Source organism: Aotus nancymaae, unplaced genomic scaffold, assembly GCF_030222135.1.
Source record: "Aotus nancymaae isolate 86718 unplaced genomic scaffold, 86718_ANA_hifiasm-v0.15.2.pri h1tg000029l, whole genome shotgun sequence".
NCBI lineage: Eukaryota > Metazoa > Chordata > Mammalia > Primates > Aotidae > Aotus > Aotus nancymaae.
In genome coordinates this window covers 60,914,773-60,938,356 of record NW_026988442.1, presented here as the reverse complement: position 1 = coordinate 60,938,356, position 23,584 = coordinate 60,914,773, and the positions used below count along the sequence as shown (strand labels likewise).

At 39.0% G+C, this 23,584-nt stretch overlaps 1 long non-coding RNA gene and 1 pseudogene across 3 annotated transcripts in view; one reads left to right on the top strand and one right to left on the bottom strand.

The window, feature by feature from the left end:
• Positions 1 to 23,584, bottom strand: part of LOC105720507 (uncharacterized) — a 108,922-nt gene that overhangs the window by 63,375 nt on the left and 21,963 nt on the right. The window lies entirely within an intron of this gene.
• Positions 7,440 to 12,248, top strand: LOC135276954 (acyl-CoA-binding domain-containing protein 6-like; annotated as a pseudogene).

Genomic DNA, 23,584 nt, shown 5'->3' with positions numbered 1-23,584 from the left:
GGCCAGCTTTACTCTGATTCCAAAACCAGACAAAAAATGTACAATAAAAGAAAGTGACAGACCAACATTCCTCACAAATATAGATGTATAAATTCTTAAGAAGTATGGAAGGTAAGATTGGTTTAACATTTAAAAATCAATCAATATAATTAACTACATTAACCAATTAAAAAAGGAAAACCATATGATCATCCCAAAAGAGGCATAAAAAAGCATTTGACAAAATCCAACATTCATTAAAAAAAAAAAAAAAAAAAAAAAAAAAAAAAAACCTCTCAAGCAAACTGAAAATAGAAAGGAATTTCTTCAGCCCAATAATGGATTTCTATGAAAAATCTATAGTTAACATCCTAGTAAAGATTAGGAACAAGAAGTTCCACCATGAAAACCTTTCATTCAGCATTATAGTGACAGTTTCATCCAGTACTATAAGCAAAAATACATACATACATACACATATAAATGACATTCAGATTGGAAAGAAGGCAGTAAGCATTTATTTGCAGATAATATGCTTACCTATGAAGAAAAGCCTGCAAAATTAACCAAAAGCCACCAGAGCTAGTAAATAAGTTTGGCAAGGCTGCAGAATACAAGATCAGTGTATAAAGAGCAATTGCATGCCTATATACTAGCAGCAAACAATCAGAAATTAAAATATTAAAACATCTTTTACAATAGCACAAAAACAGATCTGTACACACACATAAAAAAACTGCAAAATGATACTGGTTCCTATGTTTTTGCTAGATTTCCATACCACCCATAATTTCTTTCCCATACTTCTTGGTTGTAGCTGTTATCTCATGGGAAACTGCAAAGACTGTCATCCAGGCCTCCAAACAGCCATTCTCACCTGTCCAGCACCCTCTACAGCAGATAGAATTAAACTTCTCTGGAAATACTTTCAATTAACATGAGATATAAATACTTTTGGGCATCACAGGTAGGAATATCATCCCCTTGGTTTCCTATTTCTAAGAAAATATATATTTGCCAACCATAAAGTGAATTGGGACATTATTCTAGTTCCACAGCAAGAAAATGAGTATTTTCTATTTTTAAATGACACCTAATAATTGCACATATTTTTGTGGTACTGAGTGATATTTTCATACATGCATACAATATATAATAATCAAATCAGGGTAATATATAATGATCAAATCAGCATATTCATCACCTCAAATATTTATCATTTCTTTATGTTGGGCCAAGATACAGAATCACCCTAAGTGTCCATCAACAGGTGAATGGGGCCAGGTGTGATAGCTCACAATTTCAGCCCTTTGGGAAGCCAAGGAAGGAAAATCACTTGAGCTCAGGAGTTCAAAACCAATCTGGGCAACATAGTGAGACCACATCTCTATAAAAAAATTTTTTTAATTAGCCAGGCAAGATAGCACACACCTGCAGTCTTAGCTACTTGGTAGGCTGAAACAGGAGGATCACTTGGGCCTGAGAGTTTGAGGCTACAGCAGTGAGCTATAATTGTGCCACTGTACTCCAGTTTGGGTGACAGGGCAAGACCTTGTCTCAAAATAATAATAATAAAAAAAAAGATGAATAAAGAAAAGATATAAAGTGCAATAAAATATATATATTTAAAAAATAAAGAAAAGATAGTGCATATATACACAAAGGGATGGAATATTTAGTTTTCTAAACCTGACATTAAAGGAGTATTTGAAATACTATACATAGCTTTTTTTTCAAATTCTGTTTTATTTAAAAGAAGATGCACTGCGGCTGGGCACACTGGCTCATGCCTGTAATCCTAGCACTTTGGGAGGCCAAGCCAGGCGGATCACTTGAGGTCAGGAGTTTCCAAACAGTATGGCCAACATGGTGAAATACAAAAATACTAAAAATACAAAAATTAGCCAGAAATCCCTTGAACCCAGGAGACAGAGGTTGTAGTGAGCCAAGATCATGCCACTGCATTCCAGCCTGGGCAACAGAGAAAGACTCCATATCAAAAAAAAAAAAAAAAAAAAAGCTGTGTGGGGAAGAGAGCATGTATACAATTTTGGAATTCCACATTTGCAGAGCTTTTCTCGTAACTGGGACACAGTGCCAATGCCTGGAGGCTCCAGACCTGGATGGAATTGTTGTTACTGCTCCTTTGAGATTGGCCTCATGCAAGTTTTCTCTCAGATGTATTGTCATCAGCTGCGTTTACTTTAATAGACATAAAGCAGGAACATATTTCAGAAAAATATTGGAACTGCATTATTAATAAATAGTGACCAAAGGTTTTTCTCTTAGCAAATTATCATAAAGCTTTCTGAGGCAGATTGAAAAGCCACTGGTGAGCAGCCTTACTTATTTCTGCCTATAGATATTTTGTGATCAATTATAATAACATTACATCCCTCATTTCTGCTATAATATATTCAATTACATAGTTAACATTTCCTGCTAACCTTTTCAAATACAGGAAAGCAAATTCCACCTACCTGATTGGTATGTTTGTCTAATGCATATGTTATTCTCATTATCCTTAATTCAACTGGACATTTGCTTTCTTTGGTTACATAGCTGGGTAACCAGTTATTTACGTGATTTGTAGATGCATTTAAGCTCCTACGGCTCGGGGGATTGATTCATACATATTGTTGTCATTATACTTTCTCTTAACAATTTATCTCTCCCAACAGTCTCATAAAGTAGGTTGGTATAACTTTACCCCCTTTTATAGGAACCCAGAGACACTACCTACTATATTTCGAGGCAAATTTGTGCCAGCCAGCCAGAAATGTTGTCTTAGAGCCCATGCAGTTCCAATCTATCACATATCCCAGACATACCCCACCTCCCAGGAGAGGCACAATTTTGGGGACTGTTATAGCAAAGAGTTAAGAAAGCAGATATCATTTTGAAAAACATTTATAATGCTGGTCATTAATAATTAGCAGTACTGAGTAATTGTGATATTATGGGGCACACGGGACCTTCTCCAGATATATTTTTTTCATAATTAAGATGTATGATCGCGAAGGTAGAAAAAATGTAAAGAACATAAACTATTCCATATAAGGTTCGTATTTCTAGGAGTGTTCTGTTTTGTTTGGCATAAGCAATGGACTTGAAGGCAGAAACATAGCTGGAAATGCAAAATGTGCATCTGCGCTTAATTAAGAACATTTTGAGGATTGCATATTAAGCAATGTGATTTTAAGGCTCAATCATTATAAAATGACCAAAAGCTAAATGAAGAGCATGTCAGTCAGCTGATTGTTTTGTCTATAGACTCTAATTTTTGTTCTTACTTAATTGATTTTTTTTTGTCTAAACGGGCTGATAGTAATAATTTTATTTAATACATACTTACCCTAAGAAATAAGTTTCTAAAACCACAGGTGTCATGAAATCCACTTTAATTGAGTTTATAAAAATTACAAAAATAGACCAACTCTATGTAAAATTATCTTAAGTATTTTCAGGCCTAGTCAATTCTCTCCATCCAATTAATTTCTGCCTCCATTCTTTTTTTCTGAGAAAAATGAAGTCTTTGATGGTCTTTTTATAAGGTTCCTGCTATAGGTTGGTGGAAAAGGAATTGCCGTTTTGGCCATTTAAAAAAAAAAATCTTAACTCAGGTCCTAAAGATTGTAAAAGGACAATGCAGAAGCCCAGAGGCACCAGGGATTTGCATCTGCACAAGTATCTGAGCACAATCACACTAGGAGCCCAAGCCAAATTCTCTACTGCCCAAAATCTCTTGTCTTAGAGCCCATGCTCTAAGACAAAGTACAATAGACTTCCACAAAGCCCCTCAAGATATTTAATATTAATCTACAACAGGCATAGCTGCATCTAAGGCTAGAGTTTAAAGCTGGGTCTAGAACATAATTACATGAAACAACTTTGTACAACTGAAGTTTACCCAAAGAAGTTCCAGTTAGCTCAAAGTACAGTCAGCCATTTTTTGACAACTAGGCTGAACTATATCTATAAATGTAAATATGTTTATATAGAAATACCTTATAAAATGTAAAAATAAAAATAACTTGAGGTTTATCACTTGTTTACCTATTAGAGAGCAACAAATTCTACAAACAGGGACACAGGAAGAGAGAGAGAGAAAAAACAGATCTTAGAGTAGAAATTCTCTGTCCCTATTAATGGTTTGGTTTTGTTTTGTTTTGTTTTTTACTTTTTATTGAAATATATAGAGAGTCAGAAAAAATGCATCCAGTGTACAGTTTTATGATTTTTTTGCAAGCTAAACACACCTGTTTAGCTGATAGATCCAGAAAGAGAAAATGTCAGCTCCCCAACGGCCCCGCAGGCTCATGGCCCTCACTTCCTTCTCCTGCACCTGTCTCCTTGAATTCAGGCCCTCAGGAGCCTGTCCCAGCCCCACATGGGAACAAAATGCTCCCAAGGCCTGCCTCACTCACTCCTGCAGTGCCAAGACTCTGTACAAATACCTCAGAATGCATTTATAGATATCACCAGAGCCAGGGTGTGAGGGGAGCAGAGAGGAAAATCCTGGATTGATTGAATTTGAACCTTAAAATACTTTGTTGACCAAAATGGGCCATTGTGTACTATTGACCAAAATGGGCCATTGTGTACTATCAGTTGAAAATGGGGCATGAAATAGCATCTAGGTTGATTTGGAGAAGAATGGAGTTTATTTTTTTCATACCTACATCCAACAAAACCTAAAGACAAAATTAACAAAGCTATCTATTCATAAACTGTGGCAAGGGAATTATTCTGCAGCCAGTTTGCTTTCAGCAGGGGTTCAGAGTGTTTCAGAAGAAAGTACGTCTTAGACTAGAAAGAGGAAATGCCAAGGAGACAGCCTTTGGTTGGCGAGACTTGTATGAAGGTGGGACTTCGGAAAGCGAAGTAAACCCTAATTGGCCTTCAGGTACATTTGGCAGATTTTGATAGGCAAGGGAATGAGTGAGCAGTTTAGGAACATTTCAAAGGAGGAAAGATTGTTCAGTGTTATGGGCAGAGTGTTTTCTGTGACCAGCCATTTCCTGAAACAAGTCGGGGTCAAAGGGGTGCTATTTTGCAGTGAAACTGTCATCACGGTCCTTACAGGGTGGGGGTGGGGGGCTGCCACAGCAGACAGTTTCTCAACTAAACACAGGCCCTGAAAACTGAGCTAACAATACATCCTGGTTTTGCGTATGAGTGATACATATGAACATAATGAAAAACTGACTGCAGCGAATATATCATAAGCACCGCTCAACAATTAACAAACAAGCACTATGTAATACATACCATCAATCAATTACTCACCCATTACCTATTTTCAGGACCAATCGCCTTCCCCTAAGAGGCTATTTGGAAGTGGCTCCTTACTATACTTCCTCTCCCCACAACCCAGAATTTTCAGTTTGTGAATAGACTTAAAAGTGGTTCATGTTATCAAAGTAGCATCCAAACTGGAAACTATGGTATTTAAACTTTTTTTTAATGTATGTCCCTATAAATAATAAAAATTGTGTTACATTTCATAAGCAGTATACAGCCTTTATCTTGCTTGATCTCCCATCAGTCCCAAACCCAGGTGGTCCCACCTGCCTTAAAACTTTCCTTGACCCCCATGACAGCACTCTCTTTTGGCTTCCCTCCTACTCCCACAACCCTCCCTCCTAATCATCTACAAAAGCTGCCTTCTTCCACCCTGTCTTCCTCAGAGCTTAGTGCTGGACTCTCTGCTGTTCTCATTCTGTATACTCTTGCAAGGTGATATCAGCTACTTCTATAACTTAATTTACAATCCATATGTTATCATCTCCCAAATCAACATCTCCAGGCCAGATTTATCTCCCAAGCTCCAGAGACTTTTATTCAACTGCTCCCAGGTAACCTTCATGTGAACCATTCAGAGTATCTCAAACATAATATGTTTGGTCTGGATCTGAACTTATTAACCTGCCACCATTCCGTAAATGGCAGTCCAACTATCTGGTTTTCCAAGCTAAAGATTTTAGAGTCATCCTTGATTCCACCCTTCTTATAACCCCCACGACCATTCAATCCCTAGGTTTACGAACTTTACCTACTTGATATCTCTTAAATTTATTCACTCTTCCCTATCTCCGCTGCCACCTATAGTTCAGACTACACTCATCATTCTCATGCACAACTGTGATAGCACCCTTTCACCATCCTTACTCATCTTTGCCATTCTCTACACTGCAGACAGTGATCTTCAAAAGGCACTAAGATGACTATTTTATTCCCCTGCTTAATTCTTTTAACAAATTCCTATTGCTCTCAGGCTAGAGTACTATCCCTTTCTCTTGGCCCCAAAGCCCTTCACAAATTAGTTCCTGTTTACTCCTCTAGCCATTGACCTTGTCACACTATGTTCATATGACAACAAAAAAGTTTCTCATGAGGCCAAGCAGGGTAGCTCGCACCTATTACCCTAGCTCTTTGGGAGGCTGAGACAGGAGGATCACTTGAGCCCAGCAGTTTGATACAAGCCTGAGAAATATGGTGAGACCTTGTGTCTACAAAAATATTTTTAAATTAGCTGAGTGTGATGGTGTGTGCCTATAATCCTAGCTACTCTGGAGGCTGGGGAGCAAGGATCACTCGAACCCAGGAGTTTGATGTGACAGTGAGCTATGATCACCACTGCACTCCAGCCTGGGCGACCAGAGTAATATTCTGTCAAATAGAGAAATAAAGTTCCTCATGGAAACAGCTGACTTATTTCTGCCTTTAGATCACCTCTCCAGAGAGGGCAGACCAGGTGGAGAAATTAATATCATAATGCCTTCAACACCACCCTTTGTTTCTGTCCTTATCATATGCACACAAGTCTACTTTATGAAAATTCCAATGCAAAAACTCAAAATATTTGTCTTTGGGTTTCCACCAATAAACTCACTAGCCCCATGTAAATTCTGAATTGTGACCTCAGCTCAGCTGAAACCTCCACTACAACAAAATGGATCCTTTTCTACAACTGGAGCAGCAGGCTGATATACAGGAAAGAGCCTTAACGTACATGGGTTTCAAATCTAGTCTCTGTCACTTACCACTGTGTAACCTTAGGCAGATTACTTGAGGTCTCCAAGTCTTTGGTTACTTATCCATAAAATGGATCAGAATGTCTGTTTTATTTGATGGAGGACTATAAAACAGCTCAGTGCCTGAAATAACTGTATGTATTCAACAAGTGTTGGCTCCTTTGTACTTGTGCCAGCCTGCAAGAATTAAGTAGTGGGGTAGACTTTAACGTTGAGCTCTGCATCTAAATTGCCATGGGTGCCACAGAAACTGACATCCTCCTCTGACTGATACTTAGAAACTTTCTTTCAAGTCTGCTAAAGTCAAGCAAAGAAGACTGACAAAAACATTAGGCTCTATTTTCATTAAAAGATCACTCTAGATACGAGCACCTCTGAAAAACCCAAACAAGTATAAATGGCTTTTTTTTTTTTTTTTTTGAGATGGAGTTTCGCACTGTCACCCAGGCTAGAGTGCAATGCACGATCTTGGCTCACTGCAACCTCTGCCTCCCAGGTTCAAGTGATTCTCCTGCCTCAGCCTCCCTAGTAGCTGGGATTACAGGCGCCTGCCACCATGCCCAGCTAATTTTTTTATTATTATTATTTTTAGCAGAGATGGGGTTTCACCATGTTGGCCAGGCTGGTCTCGAACTCCTGACCTTGTAATCCGCCCGCCTCAGCCTCCCAAAGTACTGGGATTACAGGCATGAGCCACTGCACCCAGCCTCTTCTTTTTATACAAAATTAATTTCAGTTGAGTATTATGGGCTTTGCCACTTTCAACATAAACAGAAATTCTGAATTTCCTTGGTTGAAATTCTAATAAAGTCTACCTTGTTGGGTTCTTTTTAATTTTCCCTACTTTTTCCTTTTCAATATTATCTATCAATATTAATATAAACCCAACTTCTTTCTTTCTAGAAAATCAGAGTGAATATCAAGATACACACAGAGCACCTTAGGAAGTATTTCCGTTGGATTTATCGCTATGCTCTTAGAATCTTAGAGTCAAGAAAAAACTTATGCACAGGGAGAACACATACTCCAATTTTCCCAGGATATCTGTCCAACTTATCCTTGTGGTCACAATATTATCCTGAATAAATTGTTAATAGTACCTTTCAACTCTTAAAAGTGATTAGCTTAATAAATTGTGTGGTCATGGACATATCATGCAGTCAAATTGTTCAGACACCTGGTGTATTATCAAAATAGCCTGAGAGACATTTTTAAAGTATATACTGATGGCCAACTTCAGTGGCTCATGGCTGCATTCCCAATACTGTGGGAGGCCGAGATGAGAGGATTACTTGAGCCCAGGAGTTGAAGAGCTGCTTGGGCAACGTAAGGAGACCTCAACTCTACAAAAAAAATTTAAAAATTAGTTGAGTGGAGTGGCACATGCCTGTAGTCCCAGTTACTTGGGAGGCTATGGTGGGAGGATTGCTTGAGCCCGAGACATCAAGGCTACAACTAGCAGTGATTGAGCCACTGCACTCCAGCCTGGGCAACAGAGCAAAAACCTGTCTTTAAAAAAATAAATAAACAAAACCATATACTCTTTAGCCCTATCATGTACATCAAAATCAGTATGGGACTCAGAAGTCTATTTCATGAAGGTTCTCAAACAGTTCAAGTAATCAGCCAGTTTTGAAAATGCCCTTGTCTACTTTTGCCCCCTCGTCCACTCTTCTCTAGCAAGGGAGAAACTTCCTCCAGAGAAGGCTGAGAGATACCAGAGTGTGTTGGTTTTTCCTCAATTAGAGATTTTTTAGAAAAAGACTGATATTATTTCCTAAGAATGCAGATGAGGTGTCTTGCCAGCTTCTTCAGATAGATTTCCCAGGATAATTTCAGCATCCTAATAATGAGAAAAGGTAATATTTATGAAGAACTTACTGTATATGCCAGGTGCTATACTGAGTGCTTGATTTGTATTGTTTTATGCAATCCACTTAAAAACTCTTAAAGTCTCCCCAAAGATGTATGGGTGAGAAATAAGTATGTTTTTAAAAAAAAATGCTTACCATCATATGTCATTAGGGAATTGCAAATGAAAACAATGAGATACCACTACCTACCTATTAGAGTAACTAAAATCTAAAGCACTGACACCACCAAATGCTGGTCGGGATGCAGAGGCAGAACCTCTCACTCATTGCTAGTGGAAAATGCAAAATGTTACAGCCACATTGGATAACAGTTTGGCAGTTTCTTACAAAGCTAAACATATTCATACTCTATGATCAAGCAATTGCACTCCTTGGAATTTAACCAAATGAATGAAAAACTATATCCACACAAAAACCTGCAGCATTATCCTTAATCACCAAAAGGTGGAAGCAATCAAGGTGTTCTTCAGTGAATGGATAAATAAACTGTGGATTCAAGCAATGGAATATTATTCAGCAGTAAAAAGAAATGAGCTATCGAGCCATAAAAAGGCATGAAGGAATCTTAAACGCATATTGCTAAATGAAGGAAAGCAATCTGAAAAGACTACATATTGTACAATTCCAACCATATGACATCCTGTAAGAGACAAAACTGTAGAGACAGCAAAAAGATCAGTGGTTTCCAGGGGCTGGGGTGGGGAGAGGGATGAATAGGCAGAGCACAGAGGATTTTGAGGGCAGTGAAACGATGCTGCATGATACTCTAATGGCAAGTACATGTCATCACACAATTTCTGAAAACCCAGAGGATGTACAATCCAGAGAGTAAACCCTTATGTAAACTATGGACATTAATAAAATGTATCAATATTGACTCGTTAATTGTAACAAATGTACCGTAATAATGCAAATGTTTCATAGTACCAGGAAATTTAAAATTGTTCAAAAAATAAAATCTATTAATTTCAAAAAAATCCTATGAGGTAAAGACTACTGCCATACCCAATTTGCAGATAAGAAAACTGAGGTATAGAAAAAAATGTCCCTTGCTCAAGATCACATTATCAGCAAATTGAAATTTGAATCCACGCAGCCTAACCCCAGAGCCCACGATTTTTACTTCTACACCTCAATTTTCTAACTTGTGCATCTATTGAAAGCTGATACAAAACCTAAATCCTTTTTTTTTTTAACTACAGAAGTGTCTGTTAAAATGAACCAATTTCTCTCCAGTGCCTAATTTACTGCCTCCTTATAATAAGTGCCCTCAGGATCACCAAGAAAATAACCAAACATTAACTCCTTCAACACTCTGGGGCACGTTTGTGCCTGTGATAGTAATTCACTTTATTAATCTAGCCATATCTCTAGAAGTCTCAGTTATTTTAATGAAGAACTGCTTCCCTAGTGCCAATGTCATCTAAGATATTTTTTAAAAACCACCACACTGGAAGGCACCTGTTAGAGTTGGTTACTGTGGAATTTCAGATGCCCAGTACATTTGCTTGATTTTTTTTTTTAACCACTAGAAAGTGAACTAGATGCTGGGAGAAATTAGTCATTAACTATTACTGTGTCTATCAACGACTGCTGCCTTAGGGTAGGAATCAGAGGAACAGAAGGGGCACTGCAGGTTTCAGAGTCCATGTCATCCAGTGACAGCCGCTGGTACTTGGTAACACTTGTGATATAAACACGCCCAGCCCTTCAGAGGAATTGCCTGCTCAGGAAGAAGTGGGGTTCATAAGGTACTCTGAGCAATGGCAACCTCAGTGAACTTCCTAGGGTAAGGAATCTAAAGGTCAAATCTCTTTTGGATGTGTTGATATGATTGTTTAAAAAGCCAGCCTCACTATTTCAATCCTGTGATGTTAAGGGTCCATTTAAAGGGAAACAAAATGAGAAAATACTAAGATTAGCATCAAAAGGCTGAGTGTCCCCCAAGGCCTTGTCTGAGTTCCAAGGTATCTGTCATTCTTTCCCTCAGCAAAATGAGTACTGAATGCTTGCTGTGTGCCAAATATTGTCCTGGATGCTGCAGATGTGGAGTGGTAAATAAATAGCCAAGGTGCACTCCATCAAACTATTACCCCGTTAGTTCCATGAACAAACTATCAGCACATCTCTGATAGTTCATCTCTGATAGCACATCTCTGATAATTCATGTAACCAAGAATTAGCTTGTTTACATGAGGTTTCTAAATCTTTTTTGTTGACAAATATCTCTGCCTCTTATCTAAAACATTATTATTGAGTCATCTGCAGAGATTGGGTAGGAGAAAGAGGTTGACAATGTACAGGCGGTAGGAATGCGTGAGAAATATTTGTAAGGTAAGGTTTGAGGAGGGCTACATAACGAAAAGCCCCATCATAATTCCACGCCCAGAGTTCACCTGCTTAAAATGCTAACAAGCCTTTAGGGAGGAAGAGAGTAATAACAGTCATGGCCAAGATCCATAAGGCCAGAACCCTGAGGCTGGATATATCAGTCCCAGGAACTTAGCTTCCTGGCATGAAATATACAACTTAGTTCAAATTCATTTATGAAATGAATTCACTTACTAATGATCACATGACCATACATATTAAAGGCTATACTAAAGCTTTCTCAAATAACCATTCGTTGAGGGTTAAACACATAGAGAAAAACACAATTAAGGAATGTCTTCGTTTCGTTTTGAGACAGGGTCTTGCTGTTGCCCAGGCTGGAGTGCAGTGGTGCAATCACAGCTCACTGCAGTTTTAAACTCCTGAACCCAAGCAATCATCCCACTTCAACCTCCTGAATAGCTAGAACCACAGGTACATGCCACCACATCTGGATTTATTATCATTGTTGTTATTATTATTTGCAGAGACAGGGTCTCATCATGTTGTCCAGGCTGGTCTCAAATTCCTTGGCTCAAGTGATCTTCCTGCCTCAGACTCCCAAAGTGCTTTAATTACAAGTGTGAGCCACTGTACCTGGCCTTAGTTATATTTGCTACAACTTAGAGTACAGTCTTGCTACAACTTAGAGCTGACATTAACTGTCAGGATAATGAAGGCCAAACAGCTCTACATTATGCCTCTGCATGTGAGTTTCTAGATATTGTCGAGCTGCTGCTCCAGTCTGGTGCTGACCCCACTCTCCGAGACCAGGATGGCTGCCTGCCGGAGGAGGTGACAGGCTGTAAAACAGTTTCCTTGGTGCTGCAGCGGCACACAACTGGCAAGCCTTAATCAAAAGACTGGAAAGCTGCAGTCTGTAATAGCATAAGGCTTCCATTATGAAAGAAAACTACAAAAATAATACTTCTTTTATCGTCCATCTTTGGTATGTATTGGCTAATAAAATCAGTTCTATGGAACAGGGAAAAAAAAAAAAATCCCCGCGGTTAGAAGGGACCGCGGGGAGCAGTGTGTGTACTGCGGCTGCCAAGGCCTGGGGGCAGAAGTTTACAAATACCCCCCTGGCTGACGGGAAAGGGATTGGGGTCTTGTTCCCTATCATTAAATGTTCCAGGGACACAGGCTTGAAGACCTTCCTAGACCATGAAGATACCACCTCGGGACCCAGCAGAAACCCACGAGCCCCCAGTGCCCCGCAGGGATGGGCCTGTGGGCCGGCAGGACCCTACAGCTTGGTGGGCTGCTCCAGGCTGGGGTGGCCAGGCCCACTGGGAGGGGGCAGCACCATGGGCAACAAGTTGCTGCCCCTCTCGTGCCAGCAGGTGTCCAAGATGGGGTAGAGCTTGCCCTGGAAGTCGCCCTGGAAGGTGTAGTGCGGCCGCAGGTCATCGGGGCGGTCGGCGTCGAAGAAGGTGAGCTCGCCCTGCTCGTAGTGCAGGTAGACCCCAATGCGGTGGGGGTGGCCCAACACGGGCAGGGGCACCCGCGGGCAGGCGAAGGCTTCATACACCCGGCCCTCCTTCAGGCCGATCAGCCACACGCCGTGCTCAGGGGACCTGTTCAGCTTTACGGCTGGCTGTGCCCTTGATGACCCCCAGGCGCCAGTCACTCTTGCTGCCCACCACCACCTCCCAGTAGTGGCGGCCGCAGGAGAAGCCGCAGCTGGCCAGGACGCAGGTGCTGTAGTCAAAAAAAGGTGTTTTGTTTCTTTTTTTTTTTTTTTTTTTACTGAAGACATTGCCATTGCTCCTAAACAGATAAGATAAATTAGATATAAATAGCTTCATTTGGGGGCCACTTTTTCCTGCTGTAATCACCTCACTTAACATTTTGCTTATATATGATTGGAAATGCTAAAATAAAATGTCAAGTATATTTTGGAAAGTAGAATATAAAATAGGCAGCTGGTGACATTACGATCTTAATGGCAGAATGAGCTCTCCTTTTCTTATCCCTTCTAGCTTTGCCTTCTCATTCCTTCCTGAGTGGGGTAGAGGTGACTTAGGTGAAAAAAGAATTTAGATGGAAATACCTTCAGCATAATGATCATATCAGTCAAAATAGACAAATTATGCTGTGGTGATAAATGACCCCAAGAACTTGGTAGCTCGCAGCTACAAAGGTTTCCGCCCTGCTCACCGCTACATGTCCACTGGCACTCGAAAGAGGCTCTGCTCCATGTGGTCTTCACTCTAGCACGCAGTCCAGAGTGACATCTCAAAAGATGTCTTGTATCAGAGGAAACAAAGAGTAACTGAAGCCCAGACAGATTCCTAAAGCCTCTGCCAATGTGATACATTTTATTAATTTTACTTTTATTGCATGAAGCAAGTCACATGATCAATCAATGGTTCAGGGGAAGTATAATTCTTCCTAGAAGGAATGGAAGCAGGTATTGGTTTTAAAAAAAAAAATACAGGCCGGGCACAGTGGCTCAAACCTTTAATCCCAGCACTTTGGGAGTCTGAGGCAGGCGATCATGAGGTCAGGAGTTCGAGACCCACCTGGCCAACATGGTGAAACCCCATCTCTATTAAGAATACAAAAAAATAGCTGGGCATAGTGGCAGGCATCTGTAATCCCACCTACTCGGCAGGCTGAGGCAGGAGAATTGCTTGAACCCAAAAGGTGGAGGTTGCAGTGAGCCGAGATCATGCCACTGCACTCTAGCCTCAGTGACAGAGCAAGAGTCTGTCTCAACAAAAACTGCAATCCACCACAATAGCGCATCAATATTTTCGATGAAGTGCATTTTACTTAAGCAAAAGAAAGCATTGCTCTCTTCTAGGTTAATTCTGACGAACAGGAAGGCGCTATGGTAATGAGCAATATAGAAGGATTGGGAAATCTCCTATAGAACTGAGCCCTGGAGGAGAGCCAGGGCTAGAAGAAATATCAGAGGACACTGGGGAGGAAAAGAGAGATCAATACTTGGGAAAGAAAAGATATAAAGAGCTCCAACTCTCAAAGACTGCCAATTTTGCCTCTAATAGGCATGTTTTCTTCTTCTGTCATAATCGAATTTTAGCAGAGCATACAATATCCCACAATAAAGGTAATTCCCAGCCACCTTTCAGCTGATGTGGGCATGTGACTTCATTCCGGCCAAAGAGATAGAAGTAGAGGTGAAACATGGCAGCTTCCAGGATACTCCTTTAAGAGAAAGTAGGCAGATGTCATTTGCCCTCTTCTTTATCCCATCCTTTGTCCTGCTGCCTTTCAGCAATGCTGCCACCTTGGATTTCATGCATGACTACCACACCCTGGAGTAGTGGGGCTCAGAGTTAGAAAAAACCTGGGCAGACAGAAGATTCTTGCTATGTGTTATAAGCCTCTATACTATTAGGTTGGTGCAAAAGTAATTGCGGTTTTTATCATTACTTTTACTTGCTGAGAGTTGTATAGCTAGTTAACTGGCAGAGGTATAACTTTTAATTGCAAAAACCACAATAACTTTTGCATCAACCTAATATTTTTGTTGTTGTATTATCAATTTAATTTTTAAATATTTACATAAAGAAAAGAAAAGGAGATTTAAAAAGCAAAGTCAATGAAGCATCCATAAAGGACATGGGATTTGAACTGGGTCTTAAAGAATCCATAAAATTTAGAGAATCAGAGTTAAAGAGTAGGGCAAACTGGCATTTGTAAAGTATCTCTTAATAACTTGCAATTTCTGAGCACTTTCCCTATACCATACACTTGTGCTAAGTACATTATTTTATTCAACTTTCACACCAACCCAGAAATGCCAGCATTATTATCACCATTTTCAGATGAAAAAACAGAAATTTTAAAAATGTGTTTAAAACCTCTTGCAGAGTTGTATAGCTAGTAACTGGCAGAGCTATAACTTTAAGCCAGGTTTGTCTACTACAGAAGTTCTTCTCTTTATTTAAGGTTTAAAAAAAAAAATCCGGAAGAAATGTACCTGATACTTTTTGAGAGACAGGTGACCTGCTGGAACAAAGTTCACTTAGTGAAACACTAAAACTTCCTCCCATCAACTGGTGAATGCTCTCTGAATTAAAACTAAATTTAATATTAGTTTTAAAAGAACGCAGTTACAAGGATATAGCATCTGTAATCAAAATAAAAATTACATAAAATACTTTCTAAAGTCAAGTAAAACATGTTTAGATTATGTGCATTTAAAAATTATTTATGTTACTATTCAGCTTCATCTATCTAGAAGATTAAGTTATCTGTATTCTACATAAAGCATGCCTTTAGATGAAGGAGGGTCTTACAATGCTTACGTTTCAAAGATATATTTCATATTATACTCATTTAACCATCTCAATTATCTTACTTAACTTTGAAATAGCACCTGTATTGACAATAGATTTTGCAAACCCATTACTCCAGTGCATATTCAGTTAGCAACACAACATAAATAGAAGAGATTTGGGAAAACAATCTGGTTCTGTCTAATGGAATGTTTTGCTGTGGTTACTAACTTTTGTTTTCAATATTCTCATCAGTGGTAAAATGACTACTGAATTTATAGTTTTCAGAATTTCATCTGAATAAGCAAATATAATTCTGTACAATGTCCCAAATATAATATACATTCTATACTTCTTTAGAGAACTATAATTACAGAATCTCTGCCTACAATAAGTAGACCTGCAATTGTCTAGCATTGAGATGCTTCAGTGAATAAAACAGCTGACTGAAAATAGAGAATTTCTGCATTTTCTCACTTTAAAGTCAGACATTTTCAATAATTTCACAAAAAAACAAGCTGTAAAGAACATTTGTGTTTTATCAGGATATGAGCTTAATATCTATAACAATTTTTAAAACTGGAATAAATTATTTAAAATGATCTATAGTTGACAAAGGTTGTAACACAACGATATCTAACGCCAAGTTCTATGGCAGGAAAAGCAGCACAAATTGAAAATGCATTGATTTCTTATTAAATTTTACATAGGAAGCATTTATATAGCACGTTAATGTCTGTTTCTTGTCTAAGATGATACATTTTCATAAACGGGAATAGCTCTTTCATTAGGTTTAAATTGTGTTAATACTTGGCGCTCATATTTTTCTCTATACAAATCTATGAAAGTACAAGCTTTTATTCAAACTCATTTGAACCATGTCATTTGAAAATCATATTAGAAGACATGTAAGAAGGTCATGGCAACACTCTCTACTGTATTTCTTGATTCAAAACCAGCAAAGAGCCCTTTTCAGTATATATATTAAAATTCCCAATTATTCTAGAAAAATATACTTTCCTTATATTATTCATCATTTCTTATTCTCCAACTTCCCCAAAGACCTCCACTGAATAAGCTAAAATTAAGAATCACGATGAAAGACTCAGCTTTTGGTTTCATGCAAGCACATACACATTTCTTCTTTCTTTGGGTGCTTCTCAGCGCACCCTGGTGTGCAGTAACAAATAGCTAATACTCACAAGAACATAGATAGGGTTGTTCTGGATGCTGCACAAACCCACTTCATGAAGTTGTCCATGGTTTTGAAAAGTATTTGAAACTTTTTCATGCTATGTAAACCAATGACAAAATATGATCAAAGTTGCTTTTGGCACAATCAGAATATTTTACAAATATTTATTTACTTCCTCTTCACAAGTTATGGAGATGTAGCCATTCAGATCATTGCAACTGAAAATTCTTTGTCAAGCCAAAACGTTTTCCAGCAGCCTACAAAATATATTCATGTCATACTTCAAAACAGGTGGAACTTTTCTGCATATAAAATATGTTTGAGATAAAAGCCAAATTCCCTACAATCATCAAAATTTTGCATACTTCTCCAAACACAACCTAGATTGACTTCTTCCATTGTTTCATATTGTACTCTATTTGCCACTGACCCCCTTTGTAATTCTTAAAATCAACAGTTAGGAGGATGAACAGTGGAGAAATGTCCTCACTAAAGAGACCAATCCAAACTAATTGTAAAGGCTAACAGTCATGATACGACGCGCCTGCAGCAGAGGCAAAGGATAGGTCTGCTGTGGAGAAATAAGTCCGAGGTCACTGAGTATTAAATGCAAAACAGATAACAATGTGGTGGGAGTGGAGAAAGTAAAATTCATAACAAAGTGGACAGAAATAGAGCCATTCTTCCATCTTTTTCTTTGAGGGCTTCTTGAGCAAAAACACAGGCAGATGGAAGCCTACCTCAATGTCACACTTCCAGTGACCACTCTCACAGTGCTAGTGGGAGTGTAAATTGGTACAATATTTGTGAAAAAAACTGTCATCAACAACCTTAGAAATGTTCAAAAACTTTTGCGAGGCATATGGCTCACACCTGTAATCCCAGTCCTTAGGGAGGCAGAGGCAGGAGGATAGCTTGAGTCCAGGAGTTCAAGACCTGCCTGGGCAATATAGCAAGACCTTGTTCTCCACAAAAAGGAAAAAAAAAAAAAAAGACAAAAAAAGAGAAATGTTTAAAACTTTTATCCCTGTTGGATAAATTCTAAAAAGTCTATCCAATTCTAGAAAATCTATCTTAAGGAAGCACTTCCAAATAAGGGAAACAGCGTTATGCTCAAGATGTTGTTTAGGGACTGATGACTTACAACAAACAAATGGTAAGAATAACACACTAATAGACCCATTAAATAAATTATTTCCCAAAGGAATATAGCCATTTAAAGTGAAACATTCTTGCCATGGGGAAATAAAAATGTTTATCACGAGTGAAAATGCAGTATGATCAAACTATGTCCAAAAAGCTAATAAAGCTAAAACTATGCCTAAGCAAAAAGTGAAACGTGTGCACATTGGCTTTCCTTTCAGCGGAGAAGTAACATTTCTACTTTTCTGTATTTATTTGTATTTAAAGAACATACGTTACTTTTGCAGTGAAGAAAAATCTGACAAATGTTATCATTACATAAATAAACCAGAAACCCCTCTATAAAAAGTTAAATAAGGACAAAACCCAAAGGAGGAAGTAGAGCGACAAACTGATTATTTTCTCTCTCCCACCAGCTAAATACAGTACTGAAATGTTGATCCGGCTGTTGGGTTTTCCCGCTTCTAATGAGGGGCCTGCGACCACTTTCTATGTAAGGATCTTTATTATTCAGTGCAGGCTAGCGTTCAAAGCTCACTTGGCAGAGTGGATTAAACGAGGAGGCTGCACACATTCCTCAGTTTATCAGCAAGCCCACAGTGACATGCATTTTCTCTTTTTCCTCTACTCATGAATACTAAAACCTTCAGCTGTGCAAGTCTCTCTATTACACGTGTGCTGCAGGCTAAGAGGCCATCTTTATAACCCTCGCCTGATGGTGGCAGGCAGCTCAGCTTCACAGCACTTTACTATTTACTAGTAAGGCTGGTGGGTCAGCCAAGAGCCAAGAGTTACATGAACAATTTCTTTGAATCATGATTAAGAAGGGGTGTGTGGATATGAATAGATGAAAGAAAAACTAAATTTTATCTCTTTCTAGTGAAAGAAGGCCAGCTTAGCCACAATTTAAACATCAAAGTCAGTGACTATTTTTAAAAGCTGAAAATTCCAAGCAGTGATGGGATTCACTAGGGCTTCTTCTTTTTTTTTTTTTTTTTTAACAGAAAAGCTTAACTTTGGCAAATGGAAGCCATATCCCTCCTTATTTATTCTACCCATCCTCCTTTCCCTGTTGCTTTTGAAAAGCCCTATGAGGCCATATTATGCTGTCAACACATAGCCTCTGTCAGACCATATCAAGCCATAATTAGTTTCCTTTGGTTTGAGGTCATTTCATTTGTTCAAAAACACTAATTTTAAAACCAGGGCAGAGATATCTGGTTGACTCTCTGTTTGTTGTTTGCTCTTGTACAGCTGACCTAGAAAGTCCTTATCTGTGTTATTAAAAAGCATTATTCTGTAATTAAGCCACTAGAATGCCAGAAGTTATAGTGCTTACTTGTCATTTGGGTATGACCTCTCTGAGCAAGCAGACAGTTGATACAAAGGAAAAACGAATGGGTATTTCCTATAGAGGAACGTTTTATACCTCTTCACTCAGTGCCTGACAATGTGGGTACTCAAAAAATATTTGATGAGCCCATGAAAGGTGTCTTGTATTGTCTTAAGATCATTTTACAGGCAAGAACCATATCTTATAAATTCCTTTGTCTCTTCCAGCACACAGCACAGCCATGGCTTCAGAATAGGTAGTTCAGTATTTCAACATGATAAATGAAAAATTATCTTTAAAGTAAACATATAAACCCTGCTAAGCAAGTTTTATGCAAGCTACCCAAGAATACATTTGTCTCTTTGTCTCTACATTTCTGATACCCAACTGATTTTCATACACCAATATCCAATCCTTCTCCCTCTTTTGAATTTCATCATACACCATGACTCCCCATTTATACCAGTTTGAATGGAATTTTATCTTGAGTGTGAAAAATTAAAAATTAAAACTCATAATGGGCCCCTCCCATACCCCTCTTTGTGAAACCTCACTTACTATAACAAACCACCCCTGAAAAGAAATGCATTACCTCCAAGGCAGTATCAAACCACCACATACACAGGTAGAGAAATCAATAATCACTTTACACCTTACACTGGGATTTGACCAGAAGCAAGGCAACTATTTTTCAAATCTAATTTTTTTTAGAAAAGGCAGTGATAAAATAAAGCTGATTATACAGACATTTAAAGCATGTCTGAAATTTCCCAAAACAATTTTGTCTATAAAACAGTAGAGGCTCAATAAATATGGCACCATATAAATATACAGCATAATGCATGCAAGTAACTTATACAGTCATTCAGAGCCATGGATAATTTCTCAGGGCTCTGTAAGAAAACTGACAAACTATGTAACTTAATTATCAATGTTGTACCCAAGACTCAGGGCAAATATTACCCATCAATAAGAAACGGAATTGGGAATTAGGTTTGTCTAAGGAAACCGAGTGGTTCATTGGAAGTTCTGTCAGGCAGACCTTGTTTAAAAAAAGAAAGGAGGAACTCAAGATGGATTAAAGACTTAAAAAAAAGACCTAGAACCATTAAAAACCCTAGAAGAAAACCTAGGCAATACTATTCAGGACATAGGCATGGGCAAGGACTTCATGACTAAAACACCAAAAGCAATGGCAACAAAAGCCAAAATTTACAAATGGGACCTAATTAAACTAAAAAAGCAAAAGAAACTATCATCAGAGTGAGCAGGCAACCTACAGAATGAGAGAACATTTTTGCAATCTATCTATCTGACAAAGGGCTAATATCCAGAATCTACTAAGAACTTAAAACAAATTTACAAGAAAAAAACAACCCCATCAGAAAGTGGGCAAAGAATATGAAGAGACACTTCTCAGAAGACATTTATGCAGCCAACAAACATGAAAAAAAGCTCATCAGCCCGGTGCGGTGGCTCACGCCTATAATCCCAGCACTTTGGGAGGTGGAGATGGGCAAATCATATGAGGTCAGGAGTTCAAGACCAGCCTGGCCAACATGGTGAAACCCTGTCTCTACTAAAAATACAAAAATTAGCCAGGCATGGTGGCACTTGCCTATAATCCCAGCTGCTTGGGAGGCTGAGGCAGGAGAATCACTTGAACCCGGGAGGTGGAGGTGCAGTGAGCCGAGATTGTGCCAGTGCACTCCAGCCTGGGCAACAGAGTGAGACTTCATCTCCAAAAAAAAAAGAAAGAAAGAAAAAGAAAAGAAAATGGAAAAAAGCTCATCATCACTGGTCATTAGAGAAATGCAAATCAAAACCATATTGAGATACCCTCTCACGCCAGTTAGAATGGTGATCATTAAAAAGTCAGGAGACAACAGATGCTGGAGAGGATGTGGAGAAATAGCAACACTTCTTTTACACTGTTGGTGGGAGTATAAATTAGTTCAACCACTGTGGAAGACAACGTGGTGATTCCTCAAGGATCTAGAATAGAAATACCATTTGACCCAGCAATCCAGTTACTGGGTATATACCCAAAGGATTATAAATCATTCTACTATAAAGACACATGCACACGTATGTTTATTGTGGCACTATTCACAATAGCAAAGTCTTGGAACCAACCCAAATGCCCATCAAAGACAGACTGGATAAAGAAAATGTGGCACATATACACCATGGAATACTATGCAGCCATGAAAAAGGATGAGTTCATGTCCTTTGCAGGGACATGGATGAAGCTGGAAACCATCATTTTCAGCAAAGTAACATAAGAACAGAAAATCAAACACTGCATGTTCTCACTCATAAGTGGAAGTTGAACAATAAGAACACATGGACACAGGGAGGGGAATATCACACACCAGGGCCTGTCATGGGGTAGGGGGCTAGGGGAGGGATAGCATTAGGAGAAATACCTAATGTAGATGAGGGGCTGATGGGTGCAGCAAACCACCATGGCATGTGTATACCTATGTAACAAACCAGCACATTCTGCACATGTACCCCAGAACTTAAAGTATACTTTAAAAAAAAGATATGGCTAGAATTCTCAGTGGCAAAGCTCAAACCAATAAAAGAATCACTGAAAGTATTTTTTCTACAGAAAAAAAAAGAGGAGGATATTAAAAACAATATAGTTGGACTGGAAACTTGAATAAAACATCTTGGAAAAATAAGTATGTCCAGGATATCAGCCTTTCTATTAGATTTTGGGAACAAAATTTTGGTGATTCCCAAATTACTTCAGGGATTCAGCTTGTGTGAAAACTACACTCAGTCTTGTCTTTAAGGTCCCATTTGGCTTAATCAGACCAAAGCTTTGCTCCTCAACTTCATTCTGACTATAGCTCCTGCTTGCACTCTGCTTCCCTGAAAAAAGCTAAGTTCTTGAGAAGTCTCTAAACACGCTACCAGTCCTCCCCTTGCCTCTCAGACCTTCTGTCCTAATTTCCTCTCCCTCGTTCCCTCCTTTCCGAAATCACAGCTTCCTTGCTGTTCATAGAGTAAACTAGGCCCCATCCCAGCCCTGGGCCCTTACAGTTGCTGTTCCCTCTGACCGGAGTAGTACCAGTCTTCATGTTCCTACATGGCTTCCTCCCTCACCTTCTGCTCAGAGAGCATCTTCCCATTACACTCCCTCTGATTCCCCTATCTAATACTAGAGCTTCAAACTCACTCTCTCTCTCTCTGTCATCAAGATATAAGCTCCATTAAGGCAAGAATTTCTGTTGGTTTTGTTCACTACTCTCTTCCAAAAGCCTAGAAGACTGAAGTCTTCTAGGCTCTTGGAAAGCTTTAACTAAGTATTTATTGAATAAACAAAGGACTAGATGCTAGTTTGAGGTTATTTGCTTTAAATCTCAACTGATAACACATTAAGTTTGTCTTCACATGGTTTTAGATACCAATGCCAAGATAAAATGTAGGTCAAACTTCATCTCTCCAACCATAACAGTGATCATCAATGTTTCATTGAACACTGTCTTTTTAAAACCTATGCCCATTTTATGCATTTGTCTAGGTTACTGAGCTGGGGGAAGGGAATGGAAGGAGGTGTAGATGAAATAAGAATAGCAGATGAGGATCGCAAGATCAAGAGATCGAGACCATCCTGACCAACATAGTGAAACTCCGTTTTGACTAAAAATACAAAAATTAGCTTAGCAGGGTAGCGTGCATCTATAGTCCCAGCTACTTGGGAGGCTGAGGCAGGAGAATCCCTTGAACCCAGGAGGTGCAGTGAGCCGAGATTACGCCACTGTACTCCAGCCTGGCGACAGAGCAAGACTCACTCCGTCTCAAAAAAAAAAAAAAAAAAAAAGAATGGCAGATGTTGACAGTTGTTCAGTTGTTGACTCTGGGTAGTAGGGATACAGATGTCCATTATGCTACATTGTCTGCGTGTATAAATTTAAAATGTTCTATAATGCAAAGATCTTTTAAAAACCTATACTGAAGTCCCTTTCCAAATCAAACTGGGAATAAGAAAAAGAAGATTTACAATTTTCATGTTAGCCTGTAGGCTATTTGATATATATTGTCTTTCTTTGTATTCACATTTTAAAACTCTGCACTTTCTTCAGAAAATGTGCTCAAAAACACAGCCTCTAGGAGTTGGAATTCCCCTAGATAGATTTTAGTGGCTTTCCAGCCTTGAACAAGGTCTTAAAGCTCTCAAAGTATGAGGCCAACCATAGAACACCCTGTTGGATTGGATTGGTTGGATTGTAGAATCGCAGCCTTGGGAGGCAGTAAAGGGATGCCACCCCCAACCAGGGTGAAAGCAGGTAAAGGCACGTTGTGTACACCTGCACAACCTCCTCCTTGCTGCCTGGAAGGGGAAAATAGCCCTGATTACAGACCCAGCTGTGGCAAGCCAGTCCTCC